At 37.2% G+C, this 20,122-nt stretch overlaps 1 protein-coding gene across 7 annotated transcripts in view; it reads left to right on the top strand.

Annotated features, from left to right (window-relative positions):
* Nucleotides 1–20,122, top strand: part of CTNNA3 (catenin alpha 3) — a 1,832,183-nt gene that overhangs the window by 1,803,377 nt on the left and 8,684 nt on the right. The gene's annotated exons all lie outside the window — the stretch shown is intronic.

The following is a 20,122-nucleotide window of genomic DNA, read 5'->3' as shown; positions in this document are numbered from 1 at the left end:
TATTTGGTTTCATGGTTTTTTATAATTCAAAACAATTATTTGACTGTGGTACTTGGAAATTCATAGAACTCTTTTGCACCTAACTACAGTAATACCAGATACTAAAAGTTAACTTAAGGAAATAAAGAATTCTTTTTTTTTTTTTTTTTTTTTTGAGACGGAGTCTCGCTCTGTCGCCCAGGCTGGAGTGCAGTGGCCGGATCTCAGCTCACTGCAAGCTCTGCCTCCCGAATTTACGCCATTCTCCTGCCTCAGCCTCCTGAGTAGCTGGGACTACAGGCGCCTGCCACCTCGCCCGGCTAGTTTTTTGTATTTTTTTTAGTAGAGACAGGGTCGCCCGGCTAGTTTTTTGTATTTTTTTTAGTAGAGACAGGGTTTCACCGTGTTAGCCAGGATGGTCTCGATCTCCTGACCTCGTGATCCGCCCATCTCGGCCTCCCAAAGTGCTGGGATTACAGGCTTGAGCCACCGCGCCCGGCCGGAAATAAAGAATCCTAATCAACATTTATCTATTATTAAATTTGGATTTGAAAAACTTGCGCCGTCTGTCTTCTAAGTCCAATTCTAAACTCTCTAACCAAAGCTTTACTGTTGTTACAAGGCAACCGGGGGTAGTCATTTGTCTTCCCTGGTAGCATTTTGAACAATAAATTGAAAAGCCCGAAGCCAAGATACGTCAGGTATCTGAACAAAGAAGCAGGATTGATACTTTTCTTTCCATGCTGTTGTAAAAACCTCATTATCTAAACTCTTGACTGTCTGTTCCACAGACCCTCTCACTTCTTTATCAGTTCCAATAAAATATGCATTTATAAAGGCTGCACTATAGCTTGGCCATATCATTATCCATAACAGCTCACCCACTGAAAATACCTCTAGCCTTCTATATTCAGTGCAAAAGCCTTTCCATAAGCTAGAATGCATGTTGTGCTTGATAAAAACATAAAATATTATCTGTCAATTTAAAAAATTAACGAAGAAAGAAAGAAGAAAAATTACACACACACACTTACAAAATGAATGTTCTCCATGACCCTAAGATACACAACCATTTTGTTGAACTCAAAGGACAAAATAATTAAAAGCTATAAAACATTTGCATTCACCACATTATCTCATCACTTGAACTGCATTGTCTGCATCACTGCTAGAGGAGGTTTTCCTTAACTGCAACGTTTTGAATAAGATGTCTGCAAAAATAAAAACAAGTATTTTCAAATCACCAAAATTCTAGCACAGGATAAGTTACCTCTGTCAACGTTTCTGCTTAATTCAAATAAATCAACACAATCAGGCCTAATAACCAGATACTTTAAAAGAGAATGAAACAGAAGCATGACATGATTATAAGCAGAACTATAAAATAAAAAAATGCAAGTTAGTGTAAATTATCTTCATGATATTTGCAGATCCATCTCTGAAAATCTTGAAATAATAGGAACCTACAAAAACACATTTTAGCGTCTTCTTGCAAAACAAATTCTTTATTCTTCCTTTGAATGGTAGATTTTTTCAAAAGATTGAAGATATGTTGAAATATAGTTTCTTAGGACAACAGATTAGTGCTGTAGCTGAAAATTTTCTAGAGCTTAGCAATCCAAGTGTTATACATATCATGTTATATGGACAGGAATAACTCAAATTGCACTGGCTTGTACATCTCTCATCATTTCACCTGCTTATGGGAGTGAATAGGGGACGGTCATATGGACACACTGGGCACTGCTACTTCTTTGCTTGGCTGACTCCTCACTCAATGTTACTGTGTTTCTATTAGGCTACGAGATTTTGAGTTCTGCACTACTAAGCCCCAGCATTGTCTCTAAAAGGCTACAGAGCTCCTTAAAGTCAATGGCCATCTTATATTGGAACTCAATCAATGATTACCTAAGATGAAAACTCTGACCTCCTGGTGCCCAAGATCTTTTACTTGTTAAATGGGCTTTCCTTTGGTTTCCCCATGCAGCCATTCTCCCAATGTGTCATCCTCCTGTTTTGATTGACCTCTCTGCCCACATTTTTGTATTTCTTTCTGAGGGAATTGTTAAACAATATCTCAATACCACGTTGATTTGATCCAAACCTACAAACACTGTTTTTATTGAAGTAATAAAAACTTTGCTTCAAAACTCTGGATTTTTTTTTTTTTTTTTTTTTTTTTTTGAGATGGAGTCTCGCTCTGTCGCCCAGGCTGGAGTGCAGTGGCGAGATCTCCACTCACTGCAAGCTCCACCTCTCAGGTTCATGCCATTCTCCTGCCTCAGCCTCCTTAGTAGCTGGGACTATAGGCGCCCACCACTGTGCCCGGCTAATTTTTGTATTTTTAGTAGAGACGGGGTTTCACCGTGTTAGCCAGGATGGTCTCGATCTCCTGACCTCGTGATCCACCCGTCTTGGCCTCCCAAAGTGCTGGGATTACAGCAAAACTCTGGATTTTAAAGATGGAAATAGATGTGAATGGGGTGAGTGTGATTCCATAGATAAAATAATAATTTAGAATTCAAATTTTGAAGGCAGGATCAACTAGTTGTAGATGAGCAACAGCAAATGGACTAGTCATGCTTAAGTAAAGTCATGACCTGGGAGTTAGATAAGCCAGTGCTACACAGAGTGCCCATAGCATGAGTGTCCAGAGTAAAGAGAGTCCGTATATTTTTGAACATGGGTGTGATGTGAAGCAAATAGTGCTGGGGAGAAACAACTGCAGCTGAAGTTACCAAGATGGTTAGAATGTGGAACCCCATCTAAGAGACAGATTACATTGTCTTCATCTGAACTATTTTAGGCTGGAAATAGAGAAGCAAAAACGGGATTTGGAAAAGGAGTGCTTTTAGTTGCAAGTAACAAATCTTATTATTAATGACTTAAATCATAACAAGAAGTCCAGATTATGGTTATTACGAAGTTTAATAATGTCATTAAATCTGGATTATTTAACATTTCCCTCTATCATCATTTGTTTCTTACTGTTATGTGTTTCCTCATAATTTCAATATGGATACAGCAACTCTAAATTGCATGTTTTTACACAATCACTTAAGAAGTAAGAGACTGAGCATTCTCTTTATATGACTTGCAAAAAAGACTCTGTGCCAGAACCACTCTAGCAGATTTCCTCCTACCCAGCTGGTCGCGACTGGGTCACATGAAACACCTTTAGACCCATCAGTTGTAAAAGGTCAGGTTTGGTTTAATTGCCTGAATAAAATCAGGGTATCATTATCAAGGAAAAAAATGGGCAAATAGTGTCTGCCACAGAACATATTGTGGAAGATACACAAAAATGAAATTGAATACTTATTAAATGTGTAAGACAGGTTATTAAAAATAATTTGGACCCTGAATCTTGGATCTTAGACGATGGCCATTTCTTTTACACTGGTGTTATGAGGAAGATCTTAAAGGCAATTAATCTGTTTAGTCTTAATCTCTAGTTCCTAGAGAAGACAATCTTGAAATGTTTCCTTTTTGTTTTTCTGCTATGATGCACATTCACATGCAGAACACATTTCTTATGAGTAGGCCCATTTCACTGAACACTGTATTAATAAGGTGAGCTTCTAAGCTTGATTCCTAGGAAACTAGCTTTAGCCCTTCCCCTTTCTTTCTTACTCCAGGAAGTATATCAGAATGCAAGTGAGTAAAAGGGCATAATTAGAGGGATAACCTTGAAGCCACTCCAATTTGTGAGAAAACAGTAAATCATTTTCTAATTTCAATATTTGAACTATTATTATTACTATCAAATTATGCCTCTTGTGACACATGTCGCAAATAATTGAAGTGCACCAATGTGTCTGGACCCCTAGGTTAAAAGCTTTGTTCTAGAGGACAATGCTCGTCTTTCTTTGTCACTATTGTGCTATTATCATTACATTGTTGTATTTTTTTTTTTTTAATCTATGGATATTTGAATTGAACAGTGAGATTTAAAAGAGAAGAGAAAACCCAGGGAATCTAAAGTGGAAAGCACATATATACATGCACCATTCAGTCTATTACTAGGCATATAACATTCAAAAATTGGGGTCAGTTAATATGAGGATTGCTCAGAAATTCAAGCAGTTTTTAATCACAAAAGTCAATCTTTCCCTTGAAATGGTGCAATTAAGATGCGGTAGAATGAGCGAGCAATCACATTTGGCACACGTTTCTGGAGGACAAGAGAAGCTGGGGAGTGCCATTCAGAAAAACCTAGTGGAGACATTAAAGTTGAATGATCAAGGATTTTTTAAAAATTTTAAAAAGACTCCTAAACTAGAGAGGAAGAATATCTTAGTGCAAAGTATTCAGAGGTAGAATAAGAAGAGTGTGTTGGGAGACCTTAGCCAGAACAAAACAATCCCAATTAAGAGATCTTTTCACTAAGCTACAAAATATTTCCTTTTCTCAAGAAAGTAGCAGCATAAGATGGTTGAGAAAATGAGGGCTTCGGAGTTACGGCAATTTGGAATTAATCCCGACTTTGCCTCTTACTGTCTATGTCACCTTGGGCAAGGCACTGAAATTATCTGAGTCATAGTTCTTAGATACCTTATCTAATATGTGCAAAAATAATACCTACATCACAAGGCTGTTACTAGGATTATAGATAATATTGCAAAGCATATGGTCTTGACACAGGTTTACAAAATGGGAGCCATTATTACAAATTCATCTTTGTGCATTCTTTCAGTTTTTGCCATTACAATTGATAAAGGAGTGTTATTGTTGTTTTCAAACCTTTGGCAATCATAGTAATGACAACGAAACAGGGTATATACATCCCATTCCGCTATATCATTAATCTGGATCCTCACGTTCTGTCCTTCTGACAACCCTATAAGGTAGATGTCGTTGGTTTTCCATTTAACAGAGGAGAAAACAGACTCAGAGAAAGAATTTGTTTGAATTTATGTAGTTTACCTCCAGAGTCCCTATTCTTAACCCCTCAGCTCTACTTCCTTCCTCCATTCAGCTTACACACACCCTTTCACCTACATGGTCACCCGCATAACCCTGAGGACTTTAATCTTTGAAGTTACACAAAGACCAACATCACAGTGATTAAAAACCACACATGGCTTCATGCTTCTCCTGGTTGTCGAATTCCAGTGCCTGGGGATTAGTTTAGATGCCTACTGCTTTCAGGTTGGGGATTGCTGCCAATAAAATTTCCTGTTTCCTAAGCAGCTGGGAAGCCAACAACCAGCTGCTCTGAAATGTGTTTGAACCTCGTCCTCTCAGCGAGGAGACAGCTGTGCTGATCTATAGAAAGACTCTGGAAGATTGTTTTGTGTTTTATAAGACACTCTAGGCAGGAAGAGAGAGATTTCTGATTTGAAGAGAGACTAAATTCAGGAACAGAACTCTTTAATATTTCCCGATCACGGATCCTTCTCCAACCTTTGATATTCACTTAGGTACAGAGTGTGTGAGTCTCAAATAAATAGAAAACAGTCACTTTAATTGTTTTCCTCAGGATGTATTTTTTATACCTGACAGATTCTATGCCTCACGTCTGAGATAACAACCTTGTTGCTCCAGGCGTCTCTGGAATAATTTCCAAAGCACCGTTCTGTCTTGTTATCTGCTTCCCTTTACTTCCAGTGTGTTGATGAAGCAATAATGGTATCAGTTAATGCTGCTGCTGCTTAACCTATATTTAAACAATTGACATAGTACATATTGTAATATTTGTAAAGTCATGGCAGGCAAGACACCATGGCAGTGCCCACGTCTACCAGTTAAATGAGACTATGAGAAGGATATACATTTCAAAAGGACACAAGAGCCCTGAAAACTGGTTCCTTTATCATGGATTTTGTTGTTGCAATTCTCTAAAGCTAGTCTTCTTTTCAATATAGCTCTCACTTTATAGATAATTGTGAAAGTCAGCTATTAATTTAGTAATAGAGCCAATGACATAGTTTACAGGGTCAAGTTAAACCATGGTTGAATCTTAAAGCCCCTGAAAAAGCTGGGTCATGAAGGAAATTTTCAACATGTGGCAAAACTTCAGCTGTATTTCAAAAAAATAGAGAAGCTGATATTTTATTTAAAAATCAGAAAACCATATTCTGTATATAAACATGTACAGTGTATATACTTATGTATATAAGTATTAATTTAAAATTAATCTATTCATCCCCTTGCTCTTGCAGCCTCTATTTTCCCAACAAAACACTGGAATTTGTAAAGAGATGAATAAGCATGTTTGACAGCATCTTAAGGATCAAGAATATGTAAAAGGGCTGAGAGCTAAACCCCATCCCTCTATCATAATTTTTTTCTAGAGATAGAGGTAGAGAAGATGACGTTTATACAAAATGTTGATTTTGTATAAACGTTTCTTTGAATGAGAGTACAAATGTGTGAACTTTATTTTTTAAGCTTACTCAATATTATAATCACAGAAATTAAAATATTAAGTACTATGAGATTTTAAGAATCAAATCACGACCTACTAAAAATGAGGGGATATGCATGCTCAGGCTAAAAATCCATTTTGCTAGTCATGGTTACTTTTACTCTCAAAACATTTTCCTAGTCAAGATATTTTGACTACTTACTGATTTTCAGCTAGAGTTAACCAGTGGGAGACAATTGACAGACGCTGACAAGCAATCATTTATTTGTGTTAGTTTATCTACTTGGCATGGGTTCATCTTCTCCATTTCCTTCAGCACCAGGATGGTAACAACTTAGGCTGATGGTGAGGTGAGGGTTGCTTCACATTTGGCTTCTTAGTTTTTCCATTGCCCATATAATTAATTTATTGTGTTAAATTCCATGTTTGAAGCACCTAGAGTAGGGTCTGGTTTTTTTACTGAGCTCTGACTGATACACTCACCGAAAGGATTGTGATTAATCGAGCTGACCTCACACTATTTCAAAAAGTGTGTGAAGTGTGTGTATATACTCATGTGTGTGTAAGTACAGGTGTGTGCACATGCACATGCACACAAATGTGTTGTGGATAATGGGAAGAGTCATAGTACCTGCCCCTTCACCTCTAATTGTCAAGAAATGTTCTTGTGCTGTTTCTGGATTTTCAACCGTGGGCAGAATTTGTCCTAAGCTTTATTCCACCAAAATCCCCAAATTTGGTGTCATATTATTTTCCAGTTCACCTTATAAACTTATAAAAGCTATTGCTTTGGCCAGGCGCGGTGGCTCACACCTGTAATCCTAACACTTTGGGAGGCCAAGGCAGGCAGATCACAAGGTCAGGAGTTTGAGACCAGCCTGACCAATATGGTGAAATCTTGTCCCTACTAAAAGTACAAAAATTAGCAGGGTGTGGTGGCGGGCACCTGTAGTCCCAGGTACTAGGCAGGCTGAGGCAGAAGAATGGCGTGAACTCGGGAAGTGGAGTTTGCACTGAGCCAAGATTGCACCACTGCACTCCAGCGTAGGTGACAGAGGGAGACTCCATCTCCAAAAAAAAAAAAGTGCCGTAGCTTCATTTATGTGCATGTGTATGTGTATATACAAATCTAAGGTTAGCTGTGATCACATTAAATCTCAATAACCAATGCTGAAATGTATTTGTATTGTAATTATGCTGAAAGGAAACTGAGGCCCAGATATGCTAATAGATTTCTCCCCAGGCTTTGTATTTAGAATGTGGCAGAGTTGGGATTCAAATATACGTTGTCGACTATAAAACTGATGTTTTATTCTTGGGCCAATAAGACATATTTCCCAAGAAGTTGAAGTTTTTAAGAGAAATATTAATCTAAAAGTGAGAATTTGGGACTTTGGGACTTTCTGACAAGCATGACTTCCAACAGATTTGTATTCTGAGTTTTAAAGAGAAATAATGAGAAACATCATTTGATCAAGGGTTTTTGTGCCATGTCTAGAGGCCAGAAACCTCCTGGATGGAGTGAGGGCATGAAATGTCTGGAAAACATTAACAGTTTGTGCAGAATACAAGAGAATAATTTAATTCATGTCTGCCTTTGAGAGTATTTTGCATGTGGTTTCTGCACTTAATAATTCTACAATTTATATAAGTAATATTTCCAGTAACTAATTCATATGCCAGATATCTCCTGTAGACTGTGTCAAGTAATAAAAGGGTAAAAAAGAACATTGTCTCTGCCTACATGGATCATATTACCTTCTGATGAATCTAATGTTAAATGAAGTGTAGATTTCTATAAGAACATAAAAGAGGATCCAATCTAGTCTTAGTATCGTGGAACTCTTCCCTGAGAAAGTGATGTTAGCATCATAGTATGATGCTGGTATAAAGATAGACACAGAAATGAAGCAGAAGTAGAGCCAAACATATATGGTCAATTTAATTTTGACAGCAATTCCAAGATCATTTAAAAAGAAAAGAAAATCATTTTGACTAAATGGTGCTTGAATGATAATCTGTATATTAAAAAAATGTACTGCACATTACTCCATATACAAAAATTAATACAAAGTAATCATAATCATAAACATAAATCTCCAACTTCAAATATCTGGAAGAAAGCATAAAAGAAAATCTGTTTAACATTGTAGTAGCCATTTTTTGCTAGGACAAAAAAATATTAGCCATAGAAGAAGAATAAAAACAGTGACGTTTCTCTTTATACTCGTCAAAATCTCTAAAATGTAAAAAGAATCAAAATATCAAAATACCAAGTGTGACTGAGGATGTAGAATAACTATAATGCTCATACAAAATGGCAAAATAACTTTGGTCAACAGTTTGTTAATTCCTTATGAAGTCAGACACATATTAAACAACAGAACATAGTTTTACTTCTAGTTATTTACCCAAGAGAAATAAAAACATACTATACAAAATAGTTGTACAATAATGCCATAACAAGTTTATTTGTTATAGCAAAAGAAATAAACTGAATGCCAGTCACAAAGATAATGAATTAACAAATTGCAGTATATGTATAAAATGTAATACTTCTTAGCAATAAATAAAAGAGACTACTGGTACATGCAGCAACATATGTGAAGCTTACAGATGTAATGCCATGTGAAACATCACACAAAAAATTACATACCATAGAATTCCATTTATATACAACTATAGAAAATAGACATCTAATCTGTAGTGCTCTATAGCAGATCTGTGGATGTCTGATATCTGGGGTGGGGAGGATCTTGACTGTTAATAGGCTTAAGGAAACCAGTTGACATAAATAGAACACTAATGTAACAATACTAAAGTTCACATTCCTTTCTAGTGTACCTAAAGCATACGATATTTGACTATATGTCATAAACAAAGCATCCACAAATATACAATGTTTTAAATCATTCAGAGTTTATTCTTTAATCACTGTAGTATTTTACGTTAGAAATCAGTAGTAAAAGACTAGTAAGTCCTCATTTACTTGAAAAATTTTTAAAAACTCATTTAATACATGAGTTAACTAAAAAAATCAATGATAGCATATTGAAATCATTCTCCCTGAGTTAGAGTATGATTCAAAAATACCTTGTATCCTCACTTGTATACTGGCATTTCTGTCTAGTGGAATAATACAGAACAAAAAGAAAAATAAATGAAAAATAGAAAATACAGCTATCATTATTCATAGATGGTATGCTTTCATACATAGAAAATCTGAAAGACTATAGAAAAATATCTAAGGATTAGTAAAAATTGAATTGAGCAATGTCTGTATGTGCAAGTCAAAGCTATAACCATAGGAGAATATGCTGAGCTTCATTAGTAATTAATAAGATGCCAATTAAACCTCAATATAATAGCTCTACATACTTGCAAAAATGCCTAATGTGAAAAATATAGGGAAAAAAGTGTAGATGAAGATGTGTGAAAATTGGAAGACTCAAGCCTGTAATCCCAGCACTTTGGGAGGCCGCGGCAGGCGGATCACCTGAGGTCGGGACTTCAAGACCAGCCTGACCAACATGGAGAAGCCCCGTCTCTAGTGAAAATACAAAATTAGCCAGGTGTGATGGTGCATGCCTGTAATCCCAGCTACTTGGGAGGCTGAGGTAGGAGAATCGCTTGAACCCGGGAGACAGAGGTTGCAGTGAGCCGAGATTGAACCATTGCACTCCAGCCTGGACAACAAGAGCGAAACTCTGTCTCAAAAAACAAAACAAAACAAAACATTGGAACACTCATATATTGTTACTAGAAATATAAATTTACAGAAGCACTTTGGAAATCACTGGAATTATCCAATAAAACTGAATATATGCATTTTCATAACTCCACAATGGCATTCTCAGGTACATACTTGATAAAATTGTATATATTTGTTCACCAGAAGACACGTACTAGAACATTCATAAGTTCCTATTTATTTTTTATTTATATATTTTAAGTAGCTCCAAACTACCTAAAAGCCTATTAATAGTCGAATGGATAAACTGTGATATTTATAAGTAATTAAGTATTCAAGAATGAGAATTAATTGATCTGATAAATGTGATTTGACTGAAAGAAAACAGTTATACAGAGTTACCAATTGAATAATTTCACATATATGTTATATATTTAACATATATGTAATCTATTATATATTATATAATACATCTAGCATACATTACATATTAATATATAAAATGTCTGATTATATAGCCTATCACATATTGATACATATGTGTCATTTTATATATGTGTATATACATACATATATATGAAGGGGAAGCATTTATATGAAAGGAATCAGATTGCTTAAGAAATGATAAGTGAGGAAAAATAGTTTTAGGGATAATAGATAACCTTTTAATAAGTCTGGCTATGTTTTAAGATACGATTTTATAAACATTTAAATACTACAGTGAAAAAGTCAGTAGAAAGGAATACAATAAAGATATATTAGAAGAAGAGCCGAGTGCGGTGGCTTATGCCTGTAATCCCAGCAGTTTGGGAGGCCAAGGTGAGCGGATGACCTGAGGTCAGGAGTTGGGGACCGGCCTAGCTAATATGGTGAAAACCCGTCTCTACTAAAAACACAAAAATTAGCCAGGCATGGTGACATGCACCTGTAATCCCAGCTCCTTGGGGAGCTGAGGCATGAGAATCGCTTGAACCCAGGAGCAGAGTTTGCAGTGAGCTGAGATCACGCCACTGCACTCCAGCCTGGGCAACAGAGCAAGACCCCAACTCAAAAAAACAAAAAAGATATATTAGAAGAAAGAAATTATTAAATATGCAAAGTCCACAAGAAGGTAGGGAGGAAGAGAACCAGATAATTTTCATTTTAATAGAAATGGATAAGAATGAAAGATAGAGGTTGGGGGCAGTTTCATTTTTACTGTTACGATTTTATTGTTGTTGTTTGTTTGCTTATTTAATATTTGTTGTGGCCGGGCGCGGTGGCTCACGCCTGGAATCCCAGCACTTTGGGAGGCCGAGGCGGGCGGATCACAAAGTCAGGAGATCGACACCACGGTGAAACCCCGTTTCTACTAAAAATACAAAAAACTAGCCAGGTGCGGTGGCGGGTGCCTGTAGTCCCAGCTACTCAGGAAGCTGAGGCAGGAGAATGGCATGAACCCGGGAGGAGGAGCTTGCAGTGAGCCGAGATCGCGCCACTGCACTCCAGCCTGGGTGATAGAGCGAGACTCCGTCTCAAAAAAAAAAACAACAAAAAAAAACTTGTTGTAAGTGAGGTAGTCTGCAGAACAAGTAGGAATATGAGGGGCTAGAGGTTTGATGAAAGTGGAAGTTTAGGCTAGTGTTTGGGTAAAATGGATACAAGAATTAGCTAAAAACACACAGATGCATTATCTGTTAGTTTCAGGTTGGTGGCCATTAATTTACCTAGAAACCAATTTGCTCAATGAGGGTGATGTGGCTTGGCTTTGTGTCCCTACCCAAATCTCACTTTGAATTGTAATAATCCCCATGTGTCATGGGAGGGACTCAGTGGGAGGTAATGGAATCATGGGGGCTGGTTTTTCCCATGATGTTCTCATGATGGTAATAAGTCTCACAAGATCTGATGGTTTTAAAATGGGGCAGTTCCTCTGCACACTCTCTTGCCTGCCACCATGTAAGACATGACTTTGTTCCTCCTTGCCTTGATTACCATGTAAGACATGACTGTGAGGCCTCCCTAGCCATATGGAACTGTGATTCAATTAAACCTTTTTCCTTTATAAATTACCCAGTCTCAGGTATATCTTTACTAGCAGCATGAGAACAAACTAATACAAGAGGATTCTCTAAAAATGGTAGACAGTCACCTTTGGCTCAGTGTTAGGGAAATGGATAATTCTGTTCTGCAAGATATCTGTAGTAGAGAGAAAAGTGAGCTAAGAAATATTAAATATTGCCAAATATTATCAAAATGGTAGAATAATCAAGATTGAATGAGTTGAAAATTATAGGTATGTGACAACATCTGTGGTCTGGAAGCTCTGCATGGGTTGTAAAACTAATGTCATTTGGCCTTTTAGCTTCACACAGCCTAGTTGTTCCTTGCTTCTGGTCTTGAAAGACCTAAGTGTAGGATCAAGGATGGAGGCTGATGCTTTGTTACTTTTAGCTCATAGATCCTGAAGAATAATCAAGATGTAAGGTTTAACATTATTGCACAGCCTGCTATGGAGAGGGCAGATCTCAGTGTCCTGATTGATGGTGCTGAGAAGAGGAAGCTAAAGTTGAAACACTGATGTTGAGAGAACCATGCCATACCTAACCCACTCTTGCTGACTCTACATGGGAAAGAATATACTAATTTTTCTGAATCTGTTTAATTAGGGCTGTAATATTTTAGAAAATTGATTCTTCAGCTAAGCATTTGCCTTAAGTCAACATGGTTGAAGTATAGCTAAATATTATGATTATTACCAATGTGTATATTTTTATGATAGGTCATTTTAAAAAAAAGTAAAAGGCATTCTGAGTAGCCACCTGAATTGGCATTGTTTGTGATTATTTCTTTTTAAGGGGATATAAAATGTTTCTGGCCTAGAGTATCTCCTTTAGAAAAAAATTATCTTTAGGAAAAAAAGCATCTTAAAGATGCTTTTTGACAGGACAAGATTATAATTGAATAAATGTCATATTTCCTTTTATCTCTGGCCCTTTCTGTAGTGTTACATTTACTTTTCTTTTACTTATTTCATGCATTGATTTATCCTCTTTCAACTTAAGTTGTTGTCTTTTGTTGTCACATTCTAACGGAACATTGACAAAGGACAAATCTCTGTGCCAATTATATCAGTGGCCCATTGGAATGATTATTCATATTCAAAAAATGAACTACCTTCTCAATTTAATTAGAAGCTTGACAATTTCAATTTGGAGATGCAACTCCACTTTGCCTGGATTTAACAAAGCTCCTTATCTGATTTGCCTATGAAACCACCCTGGCTGTTTAGCATTTTTGAATGCATCTGAAAAGGGAGAATGCTCTCAATGCTGACCATTATTTTAAAAATCTGTTCAGAAACAAAAGAATGTATTAAGCCAGTATTGGGATAAAATTAGCTCTTAAAAGAGACATTCAGAGTAGATCATAAAAACATTGAATAATTTAATGCATTTTGGTTAAAGTAAATGTATTTAAGCATTTACTGTGGTGTAAAACGACTACCATTAGATCAATCTTGAGGTGCAAATGGCACCTATAAGTTAGAAAGACTACAAATATTCTCTTTTTTTTTTTTTTTTTTTTTTAGATGGAGTCTGGCTGTGTCGCCCAGGCTGGAGTGCAGTGGCCGGATCTCAGCTCACTGCAAGCTCCGCCTCCTCGCCTCCCGGGTTCACGCCATTCTCCTGCCTCAGCCTCCCGAGTAGCTGGGACTATAGGCGCCCGCCGCCTCGCCTGGCTAGTTTTTTGTATTTTTTAGTAGAGACGGGGTTTCACCGGGTTAGCCAGATGGTCTCGATCTCCTGACCTCGTGATCCGCCCGTCTCGGCCTCCCAAAGTGCTGGGATTACAGGCTTGAGCCACCGCACCCGGCCAAGACTACAAATATTCTTAAGTCTTTTTATAAATAGTTTATGCTGTCAGTTGTAATCTGCCATTACACATACATATGCCCTTTGACACTGCCTTTGCTAACTTCATTTCCAAATAGTTTAACTCAGTATTTTTGATATGGTTAGGTTTTGTGTCCTCACCCAAATCTCATCTTCAATTGTAATCCCCAAGTGTGAAGGAGCAAACTGTAATTCCCCAAATATTGAGGGAGGGAGGTGACTGGATCATGGAGGCACTTTCCCCCATGCTGTTACTGTGATAGTGAGTTCTCACGAGATTGATGTTTTTATAAGGCAGTTTTCCCTACTCTTGTTTGCTGTCTCTCTCCTGCTGCAATGTAAGATGTGCCTGCTTCCCCTTCTGCCATGATTATAATTTTCCTGAGGCCTCCCTCCCAGACATGCAGAACTGTGAGTCAATTAAACCTCTTTCCTTTATAAATAACCCAGTCTTGGGTAGTATCTTTATAGTAGTGTGAAAACGAGCAAATGCAACTTTAAAAATAACTACGTTGGAAAGAAACTCCGGAGTCCTAGGATCAAATCCTGTTATTTGTTGCAAAACCAAGCAAACAAATTGACTTAATTTTATTAGAGAATAAGAAAAAAAAAAGTTTGATTAATCAGGATTGTATTTATACTGGCACATTTAAAAGACTGAAAGATAAATGTTATGTACTTCCACGTCCTAGAACCTATAATGTGACTTATTTATGGTTTTTCTTTGTCTTATTGATATGTTTACTGAGACCCAGATTTTAAAATTTAAAAATCTTTTCTTATGAAATAGTCTTAATCTAAATGTCTTTAAATGCTTTGGGGGCTATAAGGTGACTGAGTATTTCTATTTGCTCTTCCAAAAAAATGCAACTTGGAAATTAGTATATAAATTTTCAAACCACAATCCTAACAAAATGCCGTGGCAAATAAAACACTCTCATTGCTCCTGGTAGCAATATGCATTACAAAAATAAGAGCGAGCTTCTTAAAAGCAGAGTTGTTGGGTAGTCAACTTTAAAAGTTTAGACACTCTATTAATGTTAGTATAATTGATTTAACTATCTGATATCGAAAAATAATCACATATTGGAAGTAGCATATTCTTGGAGGCAGGGTTATGCAATGAGAAAAAACACAAGGTAGAACCAGACTTACTTGGTTCAAATTCCAGCCCTCCTATTTAATATCTGTGTTACTTTGAGCCAGTCACCAGAACTTCCAGTTCCTTTGTTTCTTCCTCTATAAAATGAAGATAATAATAGTACTTATCTCATAGGGTTGCTATGAGTTAATTTATGTCAGCTGCATACTACAGCATATAATAGATATTAGCAATTATTTTAAGCTCTTCTTACACTTGGAACCAAACTCTAGACATTTGTCTTTCAAAAATTGCTTTTGTGCAGGGCCAACATCCACCGGGGTCTTTGAATTCAGGTAAACCTTGAGACTCATAAGATCATAGGCTACATTTGGTACCAATTTACCAAAAAGATTACTGGACAGAACATATATCTTTCTCAGCAGCATCAGGCTTTTCTCTCAGCAGGAGTCTCAGAAGAAGCAGTTGGCATGGCAGTTCACACTGCCAATGTGATTGGGAAGCTGCTTTCCCAGGTGACAGACCAGGTGCAAGAAAGTGAGATCCACACCAGTGGAAGCGAGGTTCACATAGGCTTAGAATCCTCATGCAAGGCATTTGTCTGGTAACGGTCTTGAATCCAAACTATAGAGAGTTAGAGACTAGTGACCTAGAGTAGAAAGCATTCTAGTGTTTTGACACAATCTCTGTGAGAAACTTCCAAAAGCAGAAGAAGGAATATGTACCATGTCTTTTTTTTTTTTTTTTTTGAGACGGAGTCTGGCTCTGTTGCCCGGGCTGGAGTGCAGTGGCCGGATCTCAGCTCACTGCAAGCTCCGCCTCCCGGGTTTACGCCATTCTCCTGCCTCAGCCTCCCGAGTAGCTGGGACTACAGGCGCCCGCCACCTTGCCCGGCTAGTTTTTTGTATTTTTTAGTAGAGACGGGGTTTCACCGTGTTAGCCAGGATGGTCTCGATCTTCTGACCTCGTGATCCGCCCGTCTCGGCCTCCCAAAGTGCTGGGATTACAGGCTTGAGCCACCGCGCCCGGCCGTACCATGTCTTTTTTAATATTCCTCTTAGCTATCACTAATTACAATAGGATTTTGGCAAGGGTTTGCTAGCAGACATTCCAAATTGACATAGTTGTCAAGGATTTATAGGCATTTAGTGTTTTTGTGAAAAGATCCAGATGTTCTATATAAACTGCTTACATGGACGAAATGTTGACATTTTATGAGGAAACAGAAAATGCATTTTATTGTTGCTAAACCCCACCTTTTTGTAGTAAATGACTATTGACATGTTTTCAAAAACAAGCCCTTTATCTGTAAACATTTGTAGAATTGGTCCAATTTGTACCATTATTATAAACTGAAACCTATATAATACCGCAAAGCACAGAAGAGACACTATAATAAAAGCAACTAAGATTTATATAGGAAAATATTTAACAGGATTCTATTTAAATTGGCATTATTTGGGTTGTTTGCAAAATACATTGCATAATTAGCATAAGAGTTAATTGAACATAATCATTTATCCATCTAGATAAAAAAATGAGGCAGAACTTATTGATTTATGTTTGGGCATATACAATATTGAGTAGCATATCGTGACATTAATAGACTATCACGTTCTGTTATTTTTATTTTTATTTTATTTTATTTTTTTTGATGCAGGGTCTCACTCTGTCACCCAGGCTGGGGTGCAGTGGCGTGATCTCGGCTCACTGCAACCTTTGCCTCTGGGTTCAAGTGATCCTCCCTCCTCAGCCTCTCGAGTAGCTGAGGCAACAGGCACATGCCACCACGCCCATGTCTGGCAATTATTATTATTTTTTTTTTTTGTAATTTTGGTAGAGACAGGATTTCTCCATGTTGCCCAGGCTAGTCTCAAACTCCTGAGCTCAAGTGACTCCCCTGCCTCTGCCTCCCTAAGTGCTAGAATTACAGGCGTGAGCCACCACACCCGGCCCAGGCTCGGTTGTTTTGAAACCATACCAGTGTTATGAGAATAAGTACAAGATGTCTGCCTCAGAAGAATGGCTATCTTCCTATTTATCATGGCAAATGGTAGACATCAAATTAATATAGGGAAGAGGTCTTTAATTTAGGACACAATTCTCTTTGAAAGTTATTTAAAATATTGTCCTTCTTCTGAAAGGGAAGCTCTTTATATGTGACAGTATGCAGATATTTAAACATAACTCCAGGAGGTCCGAGGGACTTAGATGACATTACTGTTCCTAATTGATACCTTGGTCAAAAACACTTCATCTAGATCAGAGAGGAGTGTTACCAGATGTTAGGAAAAAAATGTCTCCTCTATGGTAAACGTTTCAAGTTATATTTCACTGAAAGAATTTTCAGTTAATAAAAGTGATTTGTAATAGTAAAAGAGTTTAAGGATCTGAGTTTTATAGTCGGTTGTTTTGCTCCACCAGGCCTTTAGAATAAATTAACATTCTTGTCTTGTACAGGTACATTTGGGAAGTTCAGAAAATTTTGTTCAAGTAAATTGAACACAGACCCAAAAGTAGTGCATTACCTTATGCAAATTTGCCTTTGTTTTTACAGAGAGGATCCTACTGAATTTTTCCCTTAAAGGATTTTTCATGAAAGTAGACCTGGATGAAACGATGTTTAATAATTTTTTGCAGGCATTAAGTTGTGCATCGTTATTCTCTACAAGTAGGCCTGAGACACTGCTTGGGCCTTGAATACAATTTTCTACCATTAGCTAGGCTTGACTTTGCCCATTGCTTGTGTAGCCTGTGATTTAACTGGTAGCTGGTAGGTGCATCGTAATGCACATAGTTCTTAGACCTCAAAGATCTTCATACAGTGTTCTACAAGAGTTCCTCATGAAATAACTATATTCTTTCAGTAACTGTCCTATCCGTCTGCAAAACTAGAGGGATAATTTGTCTGGTGGTTTTCCTGAGTCAGGTGGGGAAGATTTTACTATAACCATTTAGGATTTTAAAAATCAAAGGATTTGGGAGAGGCCAGAATAAAAGATCACAATAACACAGGCAGGGATTTGTTGATTCAGTGAGGAAAGAAGACAAGCCAGTTTTCACACTTTGAGGCATAAATGGAATGTCAACAACCTCCCTGCACTGCTGGTTGATAGATGATACCACTTACGTGAAAAAAAATCAAAAGCTGATAAAATAAATACAGTGTATAAGACAAAATTCAGAGTTAAAAGGAAGAAAGAATAATGCAAGTTTTAGGTGAAACCAAAGTTATTGGTGAAATCCTGAATGACAGGAGGTCCTTGGGACCTGCTTCCATGAATGACTTTGTGATGGTGCAGAACCCTTGGGACAAACCCAATATTTTCATGTTTGAGCAATGGCATAACCTAGGATTCTCAACAGTACTCCTATTATCTCCCCATTTAGAAAAACTGGCTTATTTCTGTGATGGGATTGGAAACCCCTTATAATAATTAGCCCATCAACTGGAGTCCAGGAGGTTTTTGTTAATTATTAAAAGACAGATTTTAACTTGCAATCTGTCTGTGAAATAATTTAATAACAAATGTGGTATTCTATTCAAAGACTAGTATTTTTTTAAGTTGTATACAGATTCAGAAGCTCCAAATGTCCTCCAAAATACATTTGAGTGCTTCATGAAATCCTTTTTCATGTTTGTAAAACATTTGTCATTCCTGCCGCATGCACAGATTTTACATTTCTGGCTTCAAAAAGTAAAAAGACTTAAAGATGTGTAGTTGCCAAGTATTATTGCCTTTCACATTACATATTTTTTGCTGTTACCTTTTCAAGGATTTCAGGCTTGGCATATAATAGAGCTAATTAAATTCCTTTCCCAGGAAGCAGCCGGCTAGACCACTGCTCCAGGCACATAACCTCAGCTTTCTCCTTTCCTCTGCTCATTTATTCGGTATGTGAGAAGAGACTCCTTGAACAGCAAAGGCAGACGACTCAGGCTAGGCAGCTGCTGATGGATTTTAGTAACTACAGAGCGAGTGTGTGAGTCTCAATCCTGACAGCACGCATTACAGAGGGGTGAGAGTGGAGGCACATCTTCCTGTATGAGTTGGCGGTGGATGACAATCTGCCAAACTAAAGTAATGGAAGAGACATTGGTTGTATAAAAAGGAATCAGCTGGCTGGGCGCGGTGGTTCATGTCTGTTATCTCAGCTCTTTGGGAGGCTGAGGCGGGTGGATCACCTGAGGTCAGGAGTTCGAGATCTGCCTGGCTAACATGATGAAACCCCATCTCTACTAAAAATACAAAAATTAGCCAGGCGTGGTGGTGGGCTCCTGTAATCCCAGCTACTCAGGAGGCTGAGGCAGGAGAATTGCTGGAGCCTGGGAGGCAGAGGTTACAGTGAGCCAAGATCACGCCATTGCACTCCAACCAGGGTGACAACAGGGAGACTCTGTCTCAAAAAAAAAAAAAAAAATTCAGCTTAGCTTAGTTATAAGGTATTTTGTAAGATTCTGGGAATACCATTTCATTTTTCCTTCAGATTGCTTGTGTACCCAAACCAGAAAATATAACAAAAACAGAATCATGTGGAAAAATGTTTTTTTAATCTCATTAATGCATCTTTACCATTAAGCAATTTTGTCAGTCTTCATAGCAAAAAAAGAAAATAATATTTAATAAAAATCAACTATTTGGCAGTTACTGTACTAGTTTATTTACACGTATTACTTTTCCTTTAATAGACATGCTTGCTTTTTTTTTTTTCTTTTTAATAGTGAAAGAACTAGGGCAAAAGTGGTTAAATGATTTTTCCTAGTTGCCAAATGACAGACCTGAAATTTAAACTCAACTTCATTTGATTATAGAGCCCCAATTTTATTTTAAAATACTATAGGATAAAATAAGAGTTCTGTGTTAAAAAAAGAGACCCTTTTAGGTGCAATTATTTGGGAAATAGTCAAGAAAGAGACTAGTATATATGCATGTCTTTACCTACATGTATGTATGATATTTATCTTAAACTATTCCCTGAGGAGAATTTTCAATTGTTTTCATATAAAATTATTTATAGGTTTTATTGCAGATAATCCTGTCTTACAGAAAGAGCTCAGGATTATCTCCTGGAAATAGAAAGATCCATTACAAAGAAAAGAGTGA

This window comes from Papio anubis, chromosome 11 (assembly GCF_008728515.1).
Source record: "Papio anubis isolate 15944 chromosome 11, Panubis1.0, whole genome shotgun sequence".
Classification (NCBI taxonomy): Eukaryota; Metazoa; Chordata; class Mammalia; order Primates; family Cercopithecidae; genus Papio; species Papio anubis.
Note: the sequence above shows the minus strand (reverse complement) of the source record. Positions and strands in the feature narration are given on the sequence as shown.